Source organism: Canis lupus, chromosome 3 (genome assembly GCF_011100685.1).
Source record: "Canis lupus familiaris isolate Mischka breed German Shepherd chromosome 3, alternate assembly UU_Cfam_GSD_1.0, whole genome shotgun sequence".
Taxonomy (NCBI): domain Eukaryota; kingdom Metazoa; phylum Chordata; class Mammalia; order Carnivora; family Canidae; genus Canis; species Canis lupus.
This window is the reverse complement of record NC_049224.1, coordinates 44,160,740-44,187,382: the sequence shown is the minus strand read 5'-3', so window position 1 is coordinate 44,187,382 and position 26,643 is coordinate 44,160,740. Positions and strand designations below refer to the sequence as shown.

The 26,643-nt window shown below is 41.2% G+C and overlaps 1 long non-coding RNA gene across 1 annotated transcript; it reads left to right on the top strand.

Annotated features, from left to right (window-relative positions):
* The first annotated feature begins 5,438 nt into the window (after positions 1 to 5,438).
* Positions 5,439 to 25,598, top strand: LOC119871197. Its single transcript, XR_005357003.1, has 3 exons — positions 5,439 to 8,208; positions 15,243 to 15,365; positions 24,476 to 25,598. It is a non-coding gene; the product is annotated as an uncharacterized LOC119871197 (long non-coding RNA).
* The last annotated feature ends 1,045 nt before the right edge of the window (positions 25,599 to 26,643 follow it).

Below are 26,643 nucleotides of genomic sequence, written 5' to 3'. Positions count from 1 at the left end.
CACTAAGCTATGTGGAGAGCAATTTCATATCTTTTCTGAGATCACAACTCTTCCCCAGACTTGCTTCCAGTTTGCATGCCTGTTCATGGCCTGTCTCAACCCAGGGCGCCAGGCCTTTGAGGCAGCAGAGCCGGTGGATAGGAGCACCACTCGAGGTGCTCAAAAGTACCTCTCCCACTACCAGGGTGGAGGGAAGAAAAAGTGGCAGTTGTTCCCTTTGGGGTTTCCCTGAGCAGCCTGGAAGGGGCTCTTGTGGGGAGGGAGCATGCCTTGGTGCCCCTCTCTCTTGCCTATTCCCTAACATGTCTGGCTGGACCCACAAATCTTCAGATAGCCTTCCAGGAAGAGGCGGCTCAACATCCTCCTCAGCCTACGAGCCATTTCCAGGTCTTTCTCAGACCTGGATTCCCGTTGTGTGCCCTGGAGGGATAACTCAGGCTGGGGTGTGAGGGGTTCAGAAGGCCCCCTACCTAGCCTGCCTTGCCCCCTCCCCCATGGTTCCATACTGGATGCTTAACTGTCCACCATTAGAGGGGTGTTTCCTGGTCACTGATTACTGTTAAGCTGTTAATTTCTTTCTGGAAAGGATTCCCAGCTCCCATCTTTCCACCCCACCTTACCTGATTCTTTTCCTTTCCCTTGTTTCTGGGACTGGGCTTCCATGAGGGAGAGTTGGGAAGAGTTGGTGAGGGGACATAAGACAACAGAAGGGAACTTTTGGGCTTTCTGTTCTCCCCTGTGCAGCTCCCGCTGGCCCCTTTGCTCCCTGCTTCTGCCTGTCTTCTTCTCAGCAATAACCTGGGAAGGAAGAGGACCCCCGCAGGTGCCACTGACTCCCTCCGCACCCCCTGCCGGCCCTGCTCAGGGTGCTGCTTCTGCACTTCAGCCCCCCTGTGCTGCCCCTGACCTCCCCCAGTCCTCCAACTTCCTTTCCTTCCCTCCCCTGCTCACCCTGCTCTTTTTTGACTTCCTATCCTTTCCCTCCCTTTGGGTGTCACTGCCCCATCTTGCCAAGGGTTTCTGCTTTATCTCTAACTTTCTCTGACCCTCCACACACTCTGGAAACTTTGCCCTGGAGACTTTTCCATCTCTTGAAGGCTCTCTTTCACAAGAACTGGGGCGGGTGGAGGGGGGCAGGGACAGTGGGCAAGCACAATTCGGCAGAACAGCCCCAATGTCCTTGCTGTCCCAGCTCTGCTCCCTTTGTCACTATGCCCAAGGCCTGAGCTCAGTGTCCTACTGTGGGGCATCTCCAGGGCCATCACCCTCGCCCACCTCCTAGCACTTGCAAACCTGCTCTGGTAGATGGCAGCCACCTGGTACAATATCTCTATATAGCTGTATATATTAGAATCTAGGAGCAGTTTTTTAAGGACCTATTCATTGAGAAGGTATATTCATGCTGATTCCCAGGCCATCCAATAGGCTCTCTGGACCCTGTCTTTCCCCTAAGAAAGGTGGGAATCATGAGTATCCTCCCTTCAGGTCAAGGAGCCTCTGCTTTCCTCAGGAGGGTGGGACAGTGAGGAAGGAACCTGTGGCCTCTCAAACTGCCAGCCCCTCCCCCACACCCAGTGACAGTTGCTCCAGTTGGGGTTTCCAGGGCAACCCTAAAGAGCTCTACAGGTACTTTGGCAGTTGGCCTGTAGAACATCCACTTCTCCCATGCAGTTCCTGAGTGCAGAACTCTCTAGAAGCAGGGACTTCTAAAATGACTCAACCCAGACTTTCTGTTAAGACCAGGCTGCTCTGCTCCTACTGAGCCCACGGAAACATATCTGAAACTTGCTGGATCCCTAGCTCCGTGTGGCAGCCTGGGTATTGGTGAAGGAAGGGCCTGTGGAGCTGCCCTGGCAGGGATTTCAGGGGGCCTGGGCAGGCTCCAGCCCTTGCCAAGAACCTCTCTTATCCTTCCAGGTGCTGCCGCATCTCAGATATACAATGCTCCACCATTAAGGATTCCTTCCCTGAATGAAGGCTTCTATTGAACTACCACTTCTTTGTGGGGAAGATGTACTCCAAGCTGCCAGCATTCTTTTGTCCTTTAAGACAACCTGTCAAGACCCCCTTCAGACCAGCAGCTGGGGTAAAGTTGGAGCACTGGGGAGTGGGGGAGGGAGCAGGTAAAGGCAGAGGAATACACCCAGTGCATCTGAGCAGGTTGGAAGAGCAGGAGAAAGCATCTGAAAACACACCCCAGATTGCCTAAATGGGCTTGGCGGGATACTCGCCTGAAGGTGTTACCTCCCCAGGTTGGCAAAGAGCCTCTTTTTTTTTTTAAGATTTTATTTATTCATGAGACACAGACACACACACACACACACACACACACACACACACACAGGGAGAGAGAGAGAGAATGAGGGAGGCAGACATAAGCAGAGGGAGAAGCAGGCTCCATGCAGGGAGCTCGACACAGGACTCGATCCGGGGACTCCAGGATCATGCCCTGGGCCAAAGGCAGGCGCTAAACTGCTGAGCCACCCAGGGGTCCCCAAAGAGCCTCTTCTAACAGTAAAGCTCCCCTTGCATGAAGTTGGCCCCCAGGTCCCTGGCTCCAGGCAGGCTCCTGATACTGCAGGGACATCCTGATGCCTCTATTTTCTTCCCCGTAGACCCTCCAAGCAACAGTTCCCAGAAGCCATGACATGTCCCTGCAGCTGGGGGCCTTTCAGGGAGGGTCACAGAGGCCTCCTAAGCCCAGTATTGCCCATGGAGGAAGGAAGGTAGGTAGAGAGTTGAGTCAGCATCTTAAAAGCCAAACTTGAGTTTCTTTTCTTCCTTTCCTCTCCATTTCCTAAATCTGGAAGGCTGTTGCCTGGGGCAAAGGGAGGAATAGAGCAGGGCCAGGACAGAGTAGGGACAGAGGGACGGCCTGACTTGTTTCCTGCTGCTCTGAGGAACTGAGAGTGAGAGGAGACTTTTTGGGTGAGGCCACAAAGTATGGTCAGCCATTCCCTGCTTGACCTCCCTTTCTCTCCAGCCTCTGCCTTCTGGAAGCTTGCCCTGGCCCTCCCTTGTCCTAGGTGATCTCCTTGACTTTGGTTTTTATTTCTGCCTCTGAATATTTCTCCTGTTCCTTTGTCTCTTTGGTAGAAGCCATCTCTCGATAGCTTTTCCACCAGTATGGGTCACAGGGTTGTGAAGATGATGGAGTGCAGTGTCCATGGGATGGCCAAGTGGGCCTTGGCCAAACATTTCTATATCCCAATGTGCTCTTCGCATACTCTTTACCACGTGTGCCAGAAGCAAGAAAGTTCAGGAAGCATTGTTCCACCAACTTATTTTCTTCCCCTCCAACATCTGGATGTTTTGTGTCCTTTTCTGCCTCTTATCCTCCTCCTTTTCTTCTGTTCACAGAGAACGGTTGGACCCCAGGTCAAGGAAGGAGCCATGCAACTCAAAGGGGAGGGCTACTGATTCAGGTGACAATGAAGAGGAACACCTTGCTTCCCCTAACTATTGTCCCTTGGTGTCAGGGATCCCTGACCTGACAGTACCCCCACACCAAAGCTCCTCCATCAGTCATCACAAAGGAGGTGAAGAGTGTAGCATAGCGGTCCCATTTCCCTTCCCCTTTGCCATCTGGCCTTCAATTGGAAATGATAAGAATTCTCCAGATGGGAGATCATCACTTGGTCCCCAGGGAAGGTTTCAGCCCCTGCCAATGCCACATCCTCCTCCCCTACTTTTGAAGAAGTCCCAAGAAAGCCCCTTTCTCACCAGACTTTTGGTGTGAGATGTGAGCCCTGGAATGTTTTCTCCATGATGTGTGCTCATGGCCAACTCCATTCCATATATACTTGGTTTTTAATTCCAGGCTAAGGCTACATTCTCTTCAATGTCTTGATAGCTCTTTCTCTGCTCCTAGAGGGCAAGACACTGTTTCTCATACATTTCTGGATCCCTGGTGCTTAGCTCAGAACTTGGCATGCATGCTCAGCACATACTATTTTAAATAAAATGATTTCAAAATGGCATACATGAATGTTGAATTTCTTCTCTGAAGGCAGAGATAAGGGAAGCAGAATAAATCTTGATGTAATCCAATGTGCTCAGGAAGAATGATAAAGGGGTTGAGGAGATAGTGGGGCAGGTGGATGTGCATTCAGGTCGGGACTTATGGATTAGATTTGCCTACTGGGGTGGTGGTGGTGACACTCAGTTCTACACAAGGCCGATCTTGAGGGCACTTTGTGGATTCAGATTCAGGGGCTATTAAATAGATACTGAGGCAAACTACTTACTCTGAGTAGCAGTTGTTGCCAAAACACTGGAAAAAATCCCATCAGGCTCTGATCAAACGAATTCCTCGCTCTGCCTAAGCAAGGCTCAAGGCATTGTAGTGGAGATGCAACCAGGATTTAAGACATTTATCAACACTTTCACTATGCACCCTCATCCTCTCTTATTCCATTTTCTAAAGAGAATATCTAGGCTGGGTTTCTAGTTCATGGCTTTAAAAGCTGGAATCTCAACTCTTTCTGGATCTCCAACTGCACAAGCTCCTGGGTGCAATTAAACTGTGGGGAAAATTATGTCTGCAGTGAAGGATCATACTGAAGGATATGTGTGTGCGTGCGTGCATTCATGGGTGCGGTTTGTTGTTATACATCGATGTGTTGGGTCCAGCGCTCTCTAGACAAGTGTCACAATTATATCATTACATCTCTTGTCTCCACTCCTGGAGATTGCTCAGGACTTTGCTTTACTGATACGGCTCCACAGAGGAGGGTGTCGGCAAAGAGTAAATAGCGCATCTAAGCAGAGAAGGAGAGAGCACAGTGATGGATGAATGGTGACTGGCATGGAGGCCCACAAGGTCTGTGGGGTCAGCTCTTCTCTATCTTCCCAATACCAAGTCCCTCTTTTCTGCCCCCACTGTACTGGAAGTCAGACACTCACCCTTTCTCTAAACCTTCCAAGCCGACATCCCTACCACTGCCCACACTAACCCCAGACTGGTCTTTCTGGAACTCAAATATAATCAAATTACTCACAAAAAGCCCCATAAGACTTTCCATTGACCCCAGCTTATTGGCCTGCAAATCCAGGTTTTCTCTCACTCCTCTCCCCTCCTCTTTGGTCCCAACTGCACAGCACCACTTAGACTTCCTCAAAGCATACCTTCCGCTTCCCTGCCCTGATGTGCACTCTGCTGTTCCTTCTCCTCCACCCAGTGAGCTCTTAATCAGCTTCTAGTTCTGCTTCCAGTCTCATACCTCCTGTGTAGAATGGTTAGTCTTATGTATCAGCTTGGCTAGTTTTATGTATCAACTTGGTAAGCTACAGTACCTAGTTACTCAAACACTAACCTAGGTATTTCTGTGGCAGTATTTTGGAGATGTGGCTAACAGCTATCAATGGTTGACTTTTTAAAAATATTTTATTTTTTCATGAGAGAGAGAAAGAGATTGAGAGAGAGGCAGAGACATAGGTAAAGGGAGAAGCAGGTTTCCTGTGGGGAGCCTGATTCAGGACTTGATCCCAGGACCCCAGGATCATGCCCTGAGCCAAAGGCAGACGCTCAACTACTGAGCCACCCAGGTGCCCTCATTGGTTGACTTTAAATAAAGATTATCTCTGGTAATCTGGGTGTGCTTGGCCCAATCAAGTGAATGGCCTTAAGAATAAAATTGAGGTCTTCTAGAGGAAGACAAAATTCTGCCTCAAGTCTACAGCATCTACTCCTGCTCAAGACTGTTCAATCTGCTGGCCTGACCTAAAATTTAAGATTTTCCCAGCCAGACTCTGCAATCACATAAGCCAATTCCCTGAAATAATTCTCCTTTTATCTATCTATCTATCTATCTATCTATCTATCTATCTATCTATCATCTATCTATCTATCTGTCATCTTACTGTTTCTACTTCTCTGGAGAAGCCAAACTAATTATCCCTTGCAAAATTGAGAAAGGCATCACCTGGATTCACTGGACACTTGATATATAAAATTCTTAAAAGACTTATTTTTAATTTTTTTCAATAGACTATAAGTGAAGAGATCCTACCTTATTTGTCTTAGTATCCCCTAAAAGTGTCTGCTAGATCATATTCTCTAAATATTTGCAGGGATGGCATAACAAGCATGGATTTTGTGGCTATTAGTCCATGAAGTCAGGGGTGAAAGAAGTATCACATTTTCTTTCCATCTGCCTCCCAGCACTCCCAGTGCTAGAATGCAGAATTGTTTTTTAGAATATTTTTTCTCATTCATAACTGGAGTTTTCTCCTTTTCAGAGTTGTGCAGGAATCCCTGGGTTTTAAGGAGCCCCAGACTATTGGGAGGAACCCTCAAGTCATTTGTCACAGGTCATTAGCTCGGGCAAATATTCTTTCTTCCATGCCTGTATTCCAATGCACATGGCCCCATGGGTGCTGCTGGTTTTGTGCCATGTTTGGGGCTGGCCCTGTGCCTGGGCTCCAGCCTCACTGGTGAACCCCACAGCCTCCCTTCTCAAAGGGCTATCCATCCCCATCACTGTGTTTCACCCCCCCCCCCCAGTAAGATCCATTGCTTTTTATCTCTTAACTGTCTAGAAAGAGCATCTTTCTCCTTTTGATCAGTTAAGATAACCCCTCTCTTTCTTTCTGTGGAATAAGGAGACATCTTTTCTATGTGGTTAGGCTTTTAAGAGAGTCAGAAGAGCTGCCAATTTTAAGTAGCTCCCTGCAAAAATCCCTCAAAGCAAAAAACCTCAAAGGGCCCAGGAAATCAAACACAACTTGTTTAACCAACTATTCTCACATAATTATCTGTCCATCTGTCCACTAAAATGTAACTTTCTAGAATACTAGCTGTAGAGAAATGGCAATGAGATCAAATGAATGTTTTTGTTCATTTATTCGCTCATATTTTCTAAATGTTTTATAATAACATGATAACTTTCATAAATTGAGAGACTCTTATTAAGCCAGAAGACCATGACATGGCCAAAGGGTTTCTAAAGTCAGAAAAAAGACTCAGGATCAAATTCTAGCTTTGCAATTTGCTTGCTCTATGACTCCCAAACCTCAATCAAACTTTTGTTTTCTGAACCAAATAAGCCAATGCATGTAAAGTTCTTGGTAGATGCTAGTATCTACTTCTTTAAGACAGTATCAGAGCTCTTATCCATGCAAGATTGTATCATCAGTAAAGGCCTGGTTCTTGTAGGAAGACAAACTAAAAGTTATTTGTTGAATTAATAACTGAATGAGGACCACAGGACCTCCTGTGTGAATATTTATGCATATTTCTTTTAAACACTCTCATTCTTCTTGAATTGTGTGACAAACTACATGGAGAGACTTGAAGAAGCTAGTAGGATTTTCTCATACGACATGTCATGAGCCCAACAATACACACATTTTATCTCTATAATTCTGAGTCCATGGAAAAATTACATCTAAACCATGTACTTATGATTTGACATCTGTACCAGTGAGAGATGAAGATGTCTGACCACAACCTAAAACAAAACACCACCTGATAGTCCAAAGCACTGCCTGAGTGGCACATTCAGCCTAGCATAAGCACATACTCTGCTTTACATATCTTGAAGATGTGTGTCTTATTTATTGTGTATTGAATATTATTTATCTATTGCTGCACACACAGTTACCACAATCTTACCAAATTATGACGACCTGCATTTATTACCTCACCATCTCTGTGGGTTGGGAATCTGGACATGGTTCAAGGTATCACAGGATTGTAGTGATGGTGTTGGCCAGACATGGCTACTGGAGAAGGTGTTGGCCAGAGCTCAGATACCTTTTGAGGCTCTCCTATAAAAAGATCCACCCTCAAGCTCATTATGAGAAGGATTCAGTTTCTTGCTCACTGCTGTTGGCTGGAGGCTGCCCTCAGTTTCTCACCTGATAGACCTCTCCATAAGAAGTCTTATTCCATGAAAACCCACAAGGAAAAGAGTTAATAGTCTGTAAGCAGGGTGGACGTTTCAATCCTATGTAGTGTTACTGGAGAGTTAACATCTTATCACATGCCCTGTACTCTATCGGTTAGAAACAAGCCACAGATCCTGTCCATACTTAAGGGGTGAGGATTACACAAGGGCATGCATGCCATAAGGTGGGATCATTGAAAACTGTCTAAGAATCTATCAGCCACAGTACCCAAAGGGATGGATCTGAAATTCACCTGTCATGGTCAAAAAGAGTTCATAAGAATTTGTACTCTGATCACAACCAAGTCATCAGGATATGGTAAGATCGGCTATGCTTACCCCATTTGCTTTTTCTGCTATGAGAATGTTGCTGAAAATATTGCCTTTATAACCATTCAGTGCTCCTTTCTTAGGTTCCATGGGATAACTACTTTGACATTTATGTCTTAAAAAACCCAACTTCTTGTGTAAACCAGAAATTTTTTCTTCTCAAATTAATGACAATTGATCATTTTTCACAAGATCTCCTAGTGGCTTACCTGTAATGATTACCTCTTATATTTATATTTTTTATATTTGTTTCCTTACCTGGGCTACATTTTTCTTATACAACTTTTTTTTCTAGCTGTGTCATTCTGTACATTCTTATTAGAAGTCACCCAAAAGAGGTGGAGTTTAAATAAGGAGGGCAGAGTTTGGATAGCCTTCTATCTCAAGGTTTAGCTTGGTCAAAACATGACAGAATCGAATTCCTGAACTTCTCACTGTCCACTGAATAAGATATCTGAATGTTCTATATTTTATGTATTCTTTTATTACCAATGAGTGTCTTAACAGAAAAGCTTTTAAATGTAGTGATCCGATGGGTCACCTGCAACTCAATGTGCATAGCAGCAATGTACACCATAACCAAACTGTGGAAAGATCCAAGATGTTCATCAACAAATGAATGGGTGGTAAAGAAGAGGTGGTGGAATATTACTCAGCCATCAAAAAGGACAAAGGCCATTAAATCGATGTGGATGGAACTGAAGGTATTATGCTGAGAAATAAGTCAATCAGAGAAAGTCAGTTATCATATGGTTTCACTCATAAGTGGAATATAAGAAACAGCACAGAGCATCACAGGGTAAGGAAGGGAAAACTGAATGGGAAGTCATCAGAGATGGAGAAAAACCATGAGAGATTCTTAACTATGGGAAATTGAGAGTTGAAGAAGGAGAGATGGGTGAGGGGATGGGGTAAACGGATGACAGGCATTAAGGGGGGGCACATGATGTGTTGAGCACTGGGTATTATATGCAACTGATAAATCATTAAACACTACATCTGAAACAAAGTATGTACTTTATGTTGGTTAATTGAATTTAAATTTTTAAAAAGACTTTATAATATTTTGGAAAAAATCATTGAAGTGTGTACTAAGTTAAGCTTAATTTGTTTAATTGATTTAGTTGAAATAGGTTTTGGAGAGCAACTATTAACTGAGTTCTTAATTTGAACATGAAATACATGAAATCTTGTATGCTAAAAATATAGCATTCAACTTCAAAAACATAAATGAACATGAAATACAGACAAGATCTAAAAATGCAGCATTCATCTTCAAAAACTTATAAATGTTATATTAGAGGGCAGACTATAGATGATCCGAAGATGGATAATTACACAACTCCACTCTTAGGTTTTTTGGATAAGGTCATGAAAATATACCACGATATTGTATAATAGTCTTTAGCAGTGGATACGAAACACCAGGGGATCATAAAAACTGATTAGTTATTGGTTTATAGTTAGCAAAACTCTCAGAGTCACAGAAAATAATTGTAAGAGGTCTTAGTAAATTCAACACAGAGCATGGTGCATGTTTATCTCCTTACCAAGACTCTTAGCCTGAGATCTGTCTGCCATTTTAGACAAGTACTAATGACTACCTGAAATATAGCATTTCTTTCAATTCTGAATGATTGTGATAAACCATGATAGTATTAGCACTAGCTGTACTTTGTCATCAGTAGGAACCACTGATAAATTTATATCACTTTATAGTTGTACATATCTTAACAAACAGTTTATGCTCATCACTATTTCCAATCATGGTAGTTATTAAACCCATGGCTAACTCTTATTAATTAATGCATCAATAAAGAAACACATATTTGCTCTACCACACTTTAGAATTATATTTATGAAAATATATTTGAATAAAACCGATTTCCTCTATAATCCCATCTATTTTATTTATTTCTTTTGTACTTAGAAGATCATGCAGAGAAATGCATGGTCTTCACTAGATGCCAAAGGGGTAAGGTCCAAGAATGTTGAGAACTGCTTCAGGCTTAGACTGAGGGCACTGAGTCCCACAGATATCTCTCTGGACAGGATAGTTGGGGGGAGGGCTGGAATTCAGAGCAGCCCAGCTTGCAGGCAAGACAATGTTTTTAAATTGGGTCTTATAGAGAAAGAGGCAGCTTTGGGCACTAAAGTTGTGTAGAGAGGTTTACTCCTGGTCAATTCTGGTATTGAATACAAGCTCTGCTTTATGCCAAGTGGAATTCTTGCTTGGTTCTCTCTTTGTCCCCTGAGTTTTTATTTTAAAAACATTTCAAGCCAACATAAAAGTTACAATGATAGGACAATTGATACCTAGATAGTCTTCACTGAGATGTATGGATTATTAACATTTTCCTTAATTTGTATGTGCTCTTTCTCTTTCTAAATAATGTCTAATATGTAGTCCATGTTGTCATACCCCCAAATGTCCGAATAACGTCATTATTGTATTTGCAGCCTACCCACTGTGTCTGTTTTGAGTCCATGAGGATCTCTCTCACTCTGCCCTTTATCCTTGGTACTGCCCTTTCACCCCAGAAGTCTCTGATCCATAGGTTGTCTACTCCTCATCACTCAAGGTCTGATCATCATGAATCCGGACACATCCCCTCCTCTGCCCCTTCTCTGGCCATTTCCAACAGCCTGAACCCTTCCACCCTACCTCTGGAACTCACAATCCATTGGCTGCAAAACTCTCTATGCTCTCACTTTCTTCTCAGCATGTTTGCTTTATTTTTTTATTTTTATTATTTTTTATTTTTTTAGCATGTTTGCTTTAGATCACAGGATCACAAATCGCCTACATCTTGAGTTTCTGTCAACCAGTAAGTAAGTAGTTCTTGAAAAAATGGCCTTAGATCTTTGAGCCTTTGTCCCACATTTCTTACAATGAGAATTTGTGACACTTAACAACTGTTGTACGGGATTGTTGACAAACAGAAAACACATGAAAGTATTTGAGACACTGTGAAGAAAGTGTGAACAGCTACTATTCTAATGTTTTTTTTTTAAATATTTTATTTATTTATTTGAGAGAGAGAGAGTGAGAGAGCACGAGTGAGGGGGGAGGACAGAGAGAGAGGGGGAGAAGCAGACTTCCCTGATGAACAGTGAGCCTGATATGGGGCACGATTCTAGGACCCTGAGATCATGACCTGAGCCAAAGGCAGACGTTTAACCAACTAAGCCACCCAGGCACACCTGCTATTCTAATTTTTATGTAGAGAGTTGAAGGTGAGGTTCAAGTTTCTCCATCATTTCCAGTGCTGAAGTCACTTTGGTGGCTGAATGACTAGATATCTTGAATCTGCCAGCAAGACAATTTCCCACGAAGACTCCAGGATTAGAATTCACTTGCTTCAGTAACACTGTGCAGCATTTGCAGCATTTACCTAATTATAAAATGAAGATCCCAACTGGGTAATTTCATTTAGAATTTGGAGGTTAGTGCTACTTTTCTTAGTTTTCCATTGTTGTAGAATCAGATTTGAATCCAGAGAAATAGTTTTATTTCTATAACTCTTTGAAGGGACTAACCCCAAGTCAGACCTCTAATTAGTAGTTTACAGATATTCATTATTAGTTTTTCTCTTCCCCGCCCCGCATTTCCATTCTCCTCCGTAAGAAAGCCATCATTACACAAAATGCCTAGATATTTTGCAACATTTGCTCCATCTATTCACGATGATCAGTTCAGACCAAAATGTAATTCCAGTTTAGCCAGCTTTAAGATGTACTTTATCTGAAACACCTGGGTGGTTGAGCGGTTGAGCGTCTCCCTTCGGCTCAGGGCGTGATCCTGGAGTTCAGGGATCAAGTCCCACATCGGGCTCCTGCATGGAGCCTCCTTCTCTCTCTGCTTATGTCTCTGCTTCTCTCATGAAAAAAAAAAAAAAAAAGAAAAAAGAAAAAAGAAAAAGTGCTTTATCATCAGATGTATATATTATTATGTTTGATATCAGAATCTTAATAGTCTAATATTTTGCTAAGGGAGCAGGAATGGGGAAGGAAACTAACATTTCTGAGCCGCCTGTCATGTGCCATCTCGTTTAGGCACATTATCACCTTTACTCACTGCAAAGGCCTGGTGCAGCCTGTGGTATGGCCTGTTTTATGGATGAAAGTGGGGACAGGAAGTTTGAGATACTGGCTGAAGATTGTAGGGTCCTGCCCTCCACAGCTATCTACTCTGCCCTGCTGCCTTCAGGAAAATGACCAAGGGAGGAGGCTTCTCAGATTCTTTGTAACCCTGAGCAAAGAGGGTTTTATCCACTTCTCCACCAAACCATTCACATAAATTACATTTACCATACTGTAGGAAGCTTTTGTTTTGATCATGTAATCCAATAATGACTGGTACATGGGTTTTACCCTTAACTTTGGTCTCAGTTCATTTCATCAAACAGAATGATGACCCCAAGAAAATGAATGGTCTCCAGGGAGAAATTATTAAGATAAAATTAAAAGACACAAGGAAGCTCTTAAATATTGCCAGCATTTATAATTTATTATTGCCATGTTTATTCAATACTGGAAAAGTTCACAAGGTGATCTTCACTAAACATTGCAAATTTTTTGACCCCATCTACACCAAAGAAAATATAGGGTATGATATAAATTTAATCTCACATAATTAAACTGTATTAACTTTGCAAAACCAAAAAGGCTTTTAAACCTTCATTAATCATCCTTTTTGAAGAAAATAAGCAAGATTTATTTCTCGTTATGTTGTTACCTACTAATTAATGGGATGAATCAAATTTCCCTATTTCTTTAGATTTGCATGAGCTTAAAATACTCTTTTATCTACATTAGGTAGAATGTCAGAACTAGCTTTTGGATTATTTTAAAGCTTGGTAAGATCACAAGGCTTTCCTGAAAACATATCCTATCTTGACAATGCATTAAACCTTAAGAAAAGTTTAATTAACAAATGTCAGAATGTGTTTCTTCTAAAAAAGTGATATATTAACAATTTATTCCTATCTCCTGGGTCTAACAGCATCTTAACCCTTAAAGAAAAAAAAAAGTCATATTTTACATCTTCACAGATTTATGTTAACTAAAATTTGATGTTTTTAAATTAAAGTATGTATAACCTATACACAAGAAATGGAAGTATCTTACAGCTTTGGTTCACTTTCAGATGTACATTGTCATTAATTTACAGACTATTAATTTACTGAGATTTTATCATTAGGGACTGATTCTAATTGCAAGTTTTTACACAGATCAGTTGTGGTTACAAAACTAGTTCAAGATATTGTGTAAAATCTCTGGACCTAATCTTTATCTTTGGGAAAATAAGTATAACTGTATTTCTTTATCCCTGCCTTACATGTTTCTGGACACAGCAGATGAAAAAGCATGTGTAGTTAGAGCTAATTTGGTGACTCTAAGGGGTCATACTAGAGGTTTATTTTTGTTTTGTTTGTATCTTTTTTTCCTCAAATGATGTACATGGGCAAAGCAGAAGAGCAGCAAGGGAAAATTAGCAAAAAAGTACAAATTAGCCGTATCTTCATGTTGTATCTTGTCTCATATCACATATCTTAAGCATTTTGGGTTTCCCTACAGTCTATTCTCTCTGCTTATATAGGTATACATTCAGATGTGTGGCTTTCGATGGTTCATATTTCACCTATCAAATTTACTTAATTGAATCCCTAGTATATATATATACAGTTAATTTCACTGTTATAAGTAAGGATACAATGATGATTTGTGTGAATATACCTCTAGACACATCTCTGATTATTCCCTTAAGTAAGATAGAGTCCTAAAAGTGAAGCAGCTGAGAGAAAGGGCATGGGTTTCTTTTTCTTCTTTCTTTCTCTTTCTTTCTTTCTTTCTTTCTTTCTTTCTTTCTTTCTTTCTTTCTTTCCTTTTCTTTTCTTTCTTCTTCTTCTTCTTTTTCTTTCTTTCTTTCTTTCTTTCTTTCTTTCTTTCTTTCTTTCTTTCTTCCTTTCCTTTCCTTTTTTTTTTTTTTTTTTTTTTTTAGAATTTTACTGTGTATTTCCAAATTGCCCTCAAGAAAGATTTTTCCAATTTACACTATCACCAGCAATGGATGAGTGTGCCGACTCCCTCCAAACTCTTGTCAACACCAGATATTTGCATTATTTTCAATCTTAATAAGACATCATTGTTATTATTAGGTATTTTTCAGTATCCCCAGTATCACTCTCCTCTCCTTCGTTCCTCTTTTTTCTTTTTTTTTCCCCCTTTTGTCTTTTCTCACCTGCTTGGGAACCTGTGAAACTGGAAACTGTCACTCTTTGAACTAGAATTCCTTTCTCTAGAGGCTCAAAAAGCTATTTCATAAAGAAATGTTGTTCAAGCTCTATAATTTCAAGCATCCCAATCACCACTGGCCTCTTGTAGGCCTCAGGCCCTACAAGGGTGTCTGGGCAGCCTAAGGAGAACATTAATCTATGCGGCGTTTGCTTTTTATTCCCTTTGGCAACCTATGCCTTTGGGATGTCTTTGAGATGTTTGATTCTTTTTGTAGCTGGAATTATTGATCAGGGGAGCAGAAAGAAGTGCTAGCCACGGCCAGAAGAGGTATTTCTACCTGAGCTTGCAGTCATTGTTGAAGCAGTCTGGGTATACCTGGTCTCAAAGGAAAAACTCAGCTGGAAAATCAGGATCATCTGGTGCTTAATGAATTAGGAAAAGTATTATGAGGCCCATTTGCATCATAAAGGAGTGGTTTGATTTTTTTTCAGCCTGTTCTGTTAATTTTTAAGTGCAACAGACAACATTTACTAGAATGTACTGGAAACACGCATTCTCTAAATCCCTTGTAGTACCAGTAATGCAATTCCCCACATTTGTTCAGATCTTCTCCTTCTGGGAAAATGGTAGGATTGAAGTTGGGATTTTGGGTTGGATAGGGGTTGTGTGACCATTGGCCCATTCACTGCGAATGGGGAGTGAAGAGATGACACAAACTACCTCCAGGCTGGAGCATCTAATTGTCTGGGTGTGACCTTCCAGCTTTCCTCCCCTCTGCCACAGGGACAAGAAACACTGCAAGTCCCCAGCGGGGGATGAGGAGGAGCAGAGCCTGCAGACAGCCGCAATAAGTGCAGCAGAGATCAGAAATCAACTTGCGTTGCTCTGGGATGCTGAGATTTGGGGGTAATCATTTTTTTAAAATTTATTTTATTTAATTTATTTTTTGGGGGTAATCATTTTTAACAATGGTTTGTTACTGCAGCATAACCTAACTGGTCCTGACTGCTCTATGTTGAATAATTTAACGATTTAATGATGGCTATAAACCTTATAAAAATAAAAGTCATCATTGATTGCAGGGAGAATTGAATTTTTGATTAAAGAAACATAAAAAGTCATTTTTAAAAGCTAAAATTGTTGAGGCAGTTCCCAGCTTTTATTGTTACTAGCAGCTTTTATGTCCATCTCCTCTTCTACCCAAAGTAAAATTTGGTACACCAATTCAAAAATGAAAGAGAAAAAGTGATAACATGTATTGAGCACCTGCTAGGTGCCAGAAACAGTGCTAGGTAATGTACATGTTTTATTTTACTTAAGGCATAATAGTAACCATGGAAGGTAAATGACATTTCTATTTAAGAGAGGAAAATGGAGATGTCAGAAATTGAAAGGTTTGGCTTTGAACCCAGCTTGTTCCCCTTCTGCTGCTCTTTGTCATTTTTCCCTGCATGCAAATGGTTTTCTACTTTGATTGTTCACATATAGTTTTTAAAGATTTTATTTATTTATTCATAAGAGACACAGAGAGATGCAGAGACATAAGCAGAGAAAGAAGCAGGCTCCGTGCAGGAGCCTGATGTGCGACTCGATCCCGGACCCTGGGATCACACCCTGAGTCAAAGGCAGATGCTCAACCGCTGAGCCACCCATGTGTCCCAAGATTGTTTACATATTAATCCAGATATACAAAATAGACCATTACTCACATACTTGATCAATATGTAAACTTTTTTGATGTTGTTCTGGTGACAAAAGAGAAACTTGGTTCAATTTGTATCCAGAGACTTTGAATATATTGAGATTGCCAACACCATGAACCTTTTGGAGGTGAAGTTACATGGCACAAAAATGAAATGTTTCCAAGGGTCTTCTTTGTAAAAAAAAAGTATCTGTATTTTCTTTGACTTCAGGTGATACCATCTCAAGTTTATATTCAGCTCCTTATCCAGTTAAGCCCTTTGTTAAAGATCTCAAGGATTGACTTTGTTTTTGCAATAGTCGAAACAATGTTATATTTGCAAGCAGAGATAGCAGTCAGCATGGGGAATGTGCTCCTGGAAGCAGCACTGTTAGAGCATCCTTCCTGCTCTGAATGGTGGTTTAACCTCTCCGATGTACTTTTGGAAAAGAAGCAGCCAAAGGAGGAGAAAGAGAAAAAGAGAATCATTGTAGCTGAGTGAGGAAACTCTTTTTTTTTTTTTTTGGAAACTCTTTGTTGTAGAACAGGGAGTGCTTTTGGTACTCTTTGCCTAGCAACCTGGCATCTGCTCTTCTCCACCCAAAGGTATTCCTCCATGACACGTGTGGCCAAAACTTTATGGACACAGCACATCAAGCATACCAACCCTTAATTCTAAGCAACCAATCTCTTCAACGTCCTCTCAATACATCTTGGTTAAGTCTATCTCCATCTGTCTCGCATCACTCTTTCTCAAATCAGAAATACTAATAAGCACACATCTCCGTGCAGTATTTTCCAAATCACAAAGTTTGTCTTCCATCTTCATCATACAAGAGATCATTTTTCTGTCTTAATTGAGAATCCCGGAGGATAGGAAATTTGGGATCCCTACCTCTTCCTCACTAAAGTGCTTGCACATCTGCAAGATCTAGTGCAAGTCAAAACTCCTCCCAGAATCTTCTCTCCAGCTCCTCCCTCTACATTGTCCTTCCACTCCTCCCAGCTGGCAGCATTTGGTACCTTCTTCATCCACTGTTGGTCCCAGCATTCTTTTGGGCCTTTGGAAGAGTGTGAACTCGTGGAGAGAGACAGACTTTGGAGCCAGACAGAAGCGGAGTTTAAAGCACTGGCCCTCAACTGTGTTCCTTTGGACACGTTGTTTCACCTTCCTGCCCTGCGGTTTGTTCATCTATAACTGGAGATCAGAGATTCTACTCACATGGTTGTTACCCAGATGAAACGTCCTAATGCCCAATGGGAGGCTCAAAACCAACGGGCCTCTCTCTCTTCTTCCTACAGTCCCATGAAGCAGAGACCTCATCCCATATGACTTTTTTCGTCTTTCGTTCTCCCCAACATCCACAGAACACTGATCACATAGGGAGCACACGATCAGTAATCTTTGAATTGAATCATATAGAGGCCTGTCCACAGACACTGCCATGGAGAAAAAAAACAAAAACAAAAACAAAAAACAAAACTCCTCCATGGGGGCAGTCAGCATCCATACCTTGCTTGTCAATCAAAAGTGTCCTTTGAATCCAGATGCACTTTGATAGGGAGGAGTTACAACTCCTGATAGACATGGTTGTGTCTGAATCATGCCAGGTTCCAACAGCATGGGGAAAGTCTTAGAGGGGACCTGAAAACTGAGGTTTTCTTGATGTCTGTTAGTCCATGTGTGAAAAAACCATAGGTAATTTTATCTGGGGGAGGGGGGAGGGGAGAGAGGGAATCCGTCTTGTGGATTATACCAGTTGGTTAGGAAAGGGCTGGTTGAAAGGGAGAATATCCACTTATAATTAAGAAGCAAAATATGTTTCCTGCTGCTGCCTTGAGTTGCTTTTTTTTTTCCTTTCCTTTTGTTTTTGTGTTTTCCATTTCCCTATTGGTTTTAATTAATTCTGCCCTAGATTCATGAGCTTTGTGAACCTGGAGAATTTTTTTTTAATTTAAATAAATAAAAAGATCCTGCAAGTTTTCCCAGACCACCAGGCTTTAATATTAAATTACTGTTTTCTGGCAGGATCATCTGCAAAACTCTGATTTTGTTTCTTTCTCTGTTCCCATCCTGATAATTGTGGCTGAATTCCCTTGTCTTTAATATGCCATATATTCTCCACCTGGCAAAGGATTCAGACAGATACAGATAATAAATACCCTGTAGACATACAGACAGAGAAACTGTTGTAATTGCTTTCATAATGACTCTGAGACATCAAAGGGAGGCAAATAATGGTATTTAACACTGTTTCCATTCTTTAGCTGAAATGTAATTTTATAGAGTTATTGTCAGGCGGTACGGTGAGCGTACAAGTACAACTGTCATATTCAGCTCATATTAATTAGCTGCCCACGAGAGGGCCAGGCGAGTAATGGCAAAGTTCTCCTCATTTCAGATGGTCTGATATTCAGACAGAACCATAAGTACAATAGCTTGATTAACATAGTTGCTTAGATCAGGTTTTCCCTGGGAGTGTGTCAATTGGCATTTTGAAGAATCAATTAATTAGCACTCCAAATAATCCATTCTTGGGTTAATGAAAGTGTTTTGTACAGCTGCAAAAAATTACATGAAGAAAAACTAAACCTTTCCAAAGTGGCAATGAAAAAGATTTATCTCGGTAAAGTGTATTGTCCATTTCAAAATGCCACCGAAATGTGTTTCCTTTGAAAGCCATGGAATTGATGTGTACAGTTTTAAGCCATGGTGGGTACATTTAGGTGTAGAATAAGGCAAGTGGTGGGTGCTACAGTGGCAGGGAAATTAGAACTTTTATTTTCACTATTTTGCCTTGTAATCGTGTTACTTAATTAGGGTAAGTCATGGCCAACTTTTTGCATACCATTATCTACTATTTTAGACAATTACTCTTCGATGGCAATATGCTTATTAACATTTTTTAAATGCCAGTATCACGCAGATACTCCTGCTTTTCAAAGTTGGAGATTGAATTCTCAGACATATGAGAATTACAACTTAAAGAAGCAAATTTACTTTTAACCAAAGCTGTTTAACTTGGAGATATAATGCATTCTTTACAATGAGGTTTGAATTATCAGAAAACCAATTGTGAATATCTCAGACACCTTTGCCATCATTAATATGTTACTTCTGGCACACCTTATCAATTCCCTCTTCTGCTTAACGAAAGCGTTAATTCTGTCTTCTTTTCTAGCTCTCTTGGGATCCAAATTTAAAGTACTTAGTTTTGTGGAACCCCATTCTTATCTCTGAAGTTATCTTAATCAAGCTTATAATAATGAATAAAATAGTTTATTTGGTGATGTAGCTCTCCCTCCAGCTTCCAAAACTTGGCATAAAGTAGAGATGGTATTTATATACTTTTCCTTCAGGAAATTCTATCTTTATCAACATCCCTGACATAAGTTACTTTTAAATCATCATGAAAGCCCTTTAAGTGGGAGCACCTAGGTGGCTCAGCAGTTGAGCCTCTTCCTCTGCCTCAGGGCATGATCCCAGGGTCCTGGGGATCAAGTCCTACAACCGGCTCCCCTCAAGCAACCTGCTTCTCCTCCTATGTCTCTGCCTCTCTCTCTGTGCCTCTCATGAATAAATAAATGAAATCTTTTTAAAAAAAGCCCTTCAAATGAAAGGTATAAAATCAATATTTGTAATTTAACAAGTAAAGTGAGTAGTAACATCAACTGAACATTATTTGGAATTAAAGTATAAATGTAATTATTTGTATGTATGTGTGGCTTTTATAATGTTTAAAATGTGATTTCTTGTTAAGTAAGTAATAAGTCACTTTCCAGTTCAGTCTCATTCATGGGATATGATTAATGCTTTAGGTAAAAATCAGCATCTTAAAAACGGACCAAAATAGGTATTTTACTAATATGAGATGTGGATTGCTTTCCTTCCTATAGCTTATTTAGTTATTACTAACTAACTACAATAACTAACATGTTGTATTTAGATGATGCTGAAGTACATTTTCTTGCTTATTATTTTTTTAAGATCTTATTTATTCATGAGAGACATAGAGAGAGAGGCAGAGACATAGGCAGAGGGAGAAACAGGCTCCCTGAGAGGAGCCCAATGCAGAACTTGATCCCAGGACCCTAGGATCACGACCTGGGTGGAAGGCAGATGCTCAACCACTGAGCCACCCAGGCACACCTATCTTCCTGCTTATTATATGGATGAGTATAAAGCCAGTTACATGGTAACAGTAGGTCTTAAAAGCTGACATATCTAGCATACCTCAACATGAAGAATATGCGGGGGAAAAAAGGTAAACACACACAAACACACATAAACACACACACACACACACACACACACACTCACACAGAGAATGCAGTAGAAAGATGCTGCCCGTGTCTTCCTCTTAGGACAAATAATTTCCCCAAACTTAACTGTTGGCTTTCGAGGTTTAATGAAGCCAGTGATGTGAGTGATGGGAAAGCACCTTCCTGTCTTGTGTTGTCGAGGGACACATCCCACACCTTCTCATCCCTCTTCCTCCAGGGTGACAAAATGATGGGTAAAGGCTCATTTCTTAATACACTTGAACGGATGCTCAGGAGATTCAGCATCGCCTGTTTATTGCTTATTCTTTATTTTGAGCCGCTGCTCTTCGAAATGTAAAATGGCAAAGTATCGTCGTCACTGCTCACGGTGGACTTCAGCCAGAAATGAGATCTATTGCTTATTTTGCTAATCAGCTCCTTCCATATCTGCATGCTCATTTTCTGATCGCTGATGAGGCGACAAGGTCATTGGACGCACAAGTACTTATTTAAAAACAGACACGAGAGTGAGATAGAGGTTAGTTGGGTCTATCAGAGCTGTCAATCAATTAATGAAAATTATTGAGCAAGGACACTGTGGGGGAAGTGAACAGAAGGAAGGAAAATGACCATGGAGACACAACATAGGGGAAACGACAGAACTGATAAACGTGCTCACGTGAGTGCTGAAAACAGACATGCTCACATCCCAAGTGAGAGACAGCTCCGAGAAACGCAAGGACTACCATCTCTGCCACTCCAAAGGCTCAAGGGCTGACAGCGCAGGGCTTTTGCCCAAAGGTATACTCGGAACAATGCCTTTCCTTAGGCATGCAGGAGCCAGGCGGAATGCCTGCTGAATATTTTTTTTTTTTTTTTTTTTATTTTTTTTTTATTGGTGTTCAATTTACTAACATACAGAATAACACCCAGTGCCCGTCACCCATTCACTCCCACCCCCCGCCCTCCTCCCCTTCTACCACCCCTAGTTCGTTTCCCAGAGTTAGCAGTCTTTACGTTCTGTCTCCCTTTCTGATATTTCCCACACATTTCTTCTCCCTTCCCTTATTTTCCCTTTCACTATTATTTATATTTCCCAAATGAACGAGAACATATAATGTTTGTCCTTCTCCGACTGACTTACTTCACTCAGCATAATACCCTCCAGTTCCATCCACGTTGAAGCAAATGGTGGGTATTTGTCATTTCTAATAGCTGAGTAATATTCCATTGTATACATAAACCACATCTTCTTTATCCATTCATCTTTCGTTGGACACCGAGGCTCCTTCCACAGTTTGGCTATCGTGGCCATTGCTGCTAGAAACATCGGGGTGCAGGTGTCCCGGCGTTTCATTGCATTTGTATCTTTGGGGTAAATCCCCAACAGTGCAATTGCTGGGTCGTAGGGCAGGTATATTTTTAACTGTTTGAGGAACCTCCACACAGTTTTCCAGAGTGGCTGCACCAGTTCACATTCCCACCAACAGTGTAAGAGGGTTCCCTTTTCTCCGCATCCTCTCCAACATTTGTTGTTTCCTGCCTTGTTAATTTTCCCCATTCTCACTGGTGTGAGGTGGAGACAAGATTCCATCAAAATCCTAGAGAAGAACACAGGCAACACCCTTTTTGAACTCGGCCATAGTAACTTCTTGCAAGATACATCCACGAAGGCAAAAGAAACAAAAGCAAAAATGAACTATTGGGACTTCATCAAGATAAGAAGCTTTTGCACAGCAAAGGATACAGCCTGCTGAATATTTTATTAACGTGCCAAAGACCTGTGGCCAAGATTTCCAGGAATATAAAGATGCTATTATGCAGACCCAAATTTGTGGTAAACAGAGGCCGACAGAGTCCAAGCAGCCCCCTTTCTTCAGGGAGAGGGAGCATTAGATTCTTACCTGTATGACAGGCACAGATTGCAACACGGAGTGATACAAGAAGGGGCTTCAAAAAAAAAAAAAAAACCCTCTAAAGAGCCACCTTGTCACTACTGTACACCGTCCGCTGGCACTGGACAAGTGCACACCGTTTATCAGCACAAAGAAGAAAGAATTCACAACTTGATCCTTGGGGGGCTGGGGTAGGGGCGGTGGGAGGGCGGGCAGAATGGGGAAAATAAATACACAAATGTGAGGAATGCAGGGAGAAACATTGCCAATATGCTTGTGTGAATGAAAGATAGTGAGGGAGAAAAAGGGAAAGGCTGCAAAGTCAAAAACGGGGAGATACTGACACCAAATCTCTGCAAAGCGTTCAAAATTCTCCAGCTGCCACGCTTTTAATTTGCTACCATTCTAATTAAAATGCAAATTAAATTTATAATTAGCATCAGCGCTTTCTAAAGAAACCTTCTTGTACGCTGCACAAACATATGGGACGATGCTGTGGTGTAAAGTTTGTAAAACAGAAGTAATGGCAGAAAGGGGGGGGTGCGCTCCTTTTCCCTGGGAAATAAGTTTTATGCAGAGGCAGGCTGGCTTAAGGGGATGGCCACGTTTCTCGGAGGTGGATGCAAGTGGGTGAAATTGTCCCATTGTAACAAAAGGATTGCTGAATGTGGAAGATCGGCCGGCCGGGGTGTGACTTTGTGTTGAATCAGGTGTCAAGGGTTACCCCGCATGTCATCGGGATTGTATAGGAGATGCCAAAAGGCAAAAGGGGTCAAAGCTTCTAATCAAAAAGTCTATGGCCAAAATTAACCGCTGCTTGCTTCCAGATAATTAATTTAAAAATTGATGGGGAACGAAGTACCCAAATTACCTCATGATTCGCACATGTATCATGTTTTCAAAGTAAACTCTCTTCCCAACTTGTTCTTCAAAGCTGAGGGGCGGGTGGAGTTCTGAGACAGATGTCAACCAGAGTGGGCATTTAGGTGGCACTTAATTTTCTGAGGTGTGAGCTGAATCTGCAGGCTTGAGCACTATCATACATAAATATACAGATCTGGTATTTCTGATATTTTTCTTAAGAATAGGATTGTGTTCAGTGAGGCTCATGGAGCAGAGAAACCTGGAGCTTGTATCTATAGTAGAAGAAAAAATACCCCACTACAAAATCACCTTTACCTTGGCTGTATTTTGGTTCAGGGGAATCTTTATGAATTAAAAATATAAATAAAAACCTGCGATCCTCGTGGTAATTGTGCTTTACTTTTCAGCGGAGGACACTACCTGCACACCTAACTGTCTTTAATATTCCAGGGATTCTCCTTTATCTATTAACCAGGCTCTCCATCAGATATTTTAAAATTTGAATGTAACGGGAATGAATATTTCATAGATGTGTGTTAAGCTGTTATTAAACTATAATGTAAAGTAGGATTGTAGGAATATTTTTATATGTCAAAAAGTCAATTAAAATGATAAGCCTGTAATATCACTATTGTGGCGCTGTACAAAACTGCATTTCATATGCACGGGAGGTTCTCAACCACCTAGCATTTGGGTGGGAGGCAGGACTGTTACATATTCAGAGGCCTGTGTACTTCAATTACATTAGTAACACTTAGGTCCATTTTCGGCAGAGATTAAATAGAGAGCTATGGGGGATAAATCTTACCTGACTTGATTTTTATTTAGTATTACAAAAAAACGGCATTAGGCATTCTTAAAGGTAGGTGCTTACCTAAATGCACTGCGGATTCATTTGGAAATAAATGTCAATCCCTAGGAGACTGAGATGCCTGTAATATAAAATCTCTAATGAGGATGCCACCCTTGACTTGAATAAAAGTGATGTGATGTCTGCTGGAGAAAAATAGCACACAAATCTGAAGAGGGGGAAGAAAGTTAAAGCTAATGTAGACCATAATAAAATAGTACTTAAAAAAATAGATTCCTATTCATACACTTTAAAAGAAAAAAAAAAAGGCTTTGTGCGGGGGAGTATTCTTGGTTTCTGCTTACGTACTTAAGAAGAAATATTTAGAAGCAGTCAGTTGAATTAGGTTAGAATGACTTACAAAAAAGTTAAATGCATTCCCAAACTGTCTTTGACCACTGATTCTTTCCTGGGCTATGGCCATTGTCAAAAACGGGATGTTAAAAGATGATCTGGTTGACAGGTTTGACATAACTCAATTAATCAAGACTTCACGGAAGAAAGAAAAATAATTCTACCCATACGGCGGTCTTCTTATATTCCCAGAATCGAAGTTCCTTATTTTTTTTTCCTGGTGCCTAAGAGGAATGCAGGCCCCCTAAATAAGTCTTCTGTGTGGGACAAAAGACTGAAAAACTGTGGCATAAAAGCATTTCTTTGTTTAATTTTTAATTGTTGTCCCTCTCTTATTCAGAAAATGAAGTCACCTTTGTGGTGGTTTCATGAACCGCTGGGTAATCAAAATTATTATGCCGCCACCTGTTGTCTGTTAATTATTCTGAGAAGATACTCATAAATCATAACACCGGACAATAAATCAAACTGTCAGTTCGCAGGTCAAAGGTGACCCATGAAAAGTTATAGGTCACCCACAGGGTGTGAAAGAGCAGGGTTTTAGAGCATCACTCATTGTCAAGCACTGTTGGGAGAAGTGCCATCGGAACAAAAGGAGAACTGGAGTACAGAAGAATTCCACTCAGGGGCTGGGCTCTGGCTGCCAGCATCAGTAGAGTCAAACCTACATTCCGCTTGGAATGACCCGCAAGGATCCCACCATGGCTTAGCTCAGACTTGCTGTCCCTTTGGAACCTTGTCACAAGGAGTGTCCCTTTTGGTAAAGTCTGAAGAGCTATGGGCTTCGAACATCATCTTCTCTTTCTCCCATGTCCTGAAGAATGCACTGGAGAAGTTGTTGTCTTGCTTCATTATTCATCAAGACAATCACAATATGTCAAACTGCCGTTGATTGGAGGATGCTTCAGAATGTCTTACTACCTAAATTAATTTGGTTTGGAATATGTTTTCCTTTTGGTGTGACAAGAACTTGAACTGCATTTAACATTTTCAACTCATTTATTTCCGGTCCCCTGTATTTAAAATAACATAATCGCTGGAAACCAGCGTGTGTTGATAGATATCCTTGATTTAAAACCTGGCTAGGGGTAAATTATTTCTGATGTGGTGGAAGCAACTTTAGGATGAGGCATAATAAAGACATAATGATAAGGCAGCTGGGACACAGAACTAATGTTCCAGTTGAGAGATGTACTGCCTGCTGTTTGAATTAAATTCTGTAAAATGGACAACATGCTTTCATTAAAAAATTCTTTCTAAAATACTAATTTTTTTCCTTTGTGATAATTTATTATTTTCTGCTCAGGTAACTGTGGCTTTTCTCATGAGAAGTAGGAGTGCCATCAGAGTATCAACTGGAGTCTGATTTTTTTTTTTGAAAGAATACACCACAGTTTCTGTTCAAATCATACATCTCAGAACTGACATGCAAAAAGATTGTACTCCAAAACAGAATCTGCTCCACCTTCCTCCTTCAATCTTCTATCACCTCATTTCAAGTTGAGGCAAGTGAGTCTCAGAACATAAACAATTTGTTAGGTAACATTAGAGGTCAAAGCATGTTCACTGATGCAACCTTAACCATGGATGTAAATTTATATACATGGGACAAAATACATGTTCTTCTAGGTTGCTGAAATAAATTTTGAGCAGTTACTTGCCCAGTTTCTTCTCTGAATAGAGTTGAGAGCTTCCTTTCATTTGACACAGATGCATTGAGGACCTGCTACAAGTCAGGTGATACATTCAGTACAGGTGACAGAGCCAGAAGAACACAAGCCCCTCCTAAAGTATAGAGTCCAGCAGATGACTCTGTCCAGCAGATCTCCTTGGTCTTTCCTTTGGGAAAAGTATAGGTTGATTGACTTTCCTTGGAAGGGGGCTGGCTACCCCTTGATACACATACTGTGGATGGAGCTCTCTGTGCCAGATGTGTAGAAAAACGGGGGCGAGGGGGATCTGGTCATCCTCCACACAAGGATAGCATATCCAATCATCAGAAAAAAGCAGCCAAGCTCTACTCCAGAAAGTTTGGGTTGTGGACCAGGAAGCCCCTGAGTCCCTTCAAAATTCATATAGTGAAGTCCTAATCCCTCATACCTCAGAATGTGATTTTGTTTGGAGATAAGGCCTTCACAGAGGTAATTAAGTTAAAACATGGCTGCTAGGGTGGGCCCTAATTCAACTTGACTGGTGTTATAAGAAGAAATTTGGACACACAGAGAGATTCCAAATATGTACCTGCAGAAGTAAAGACCATGTGAGGAGACAGTGAGA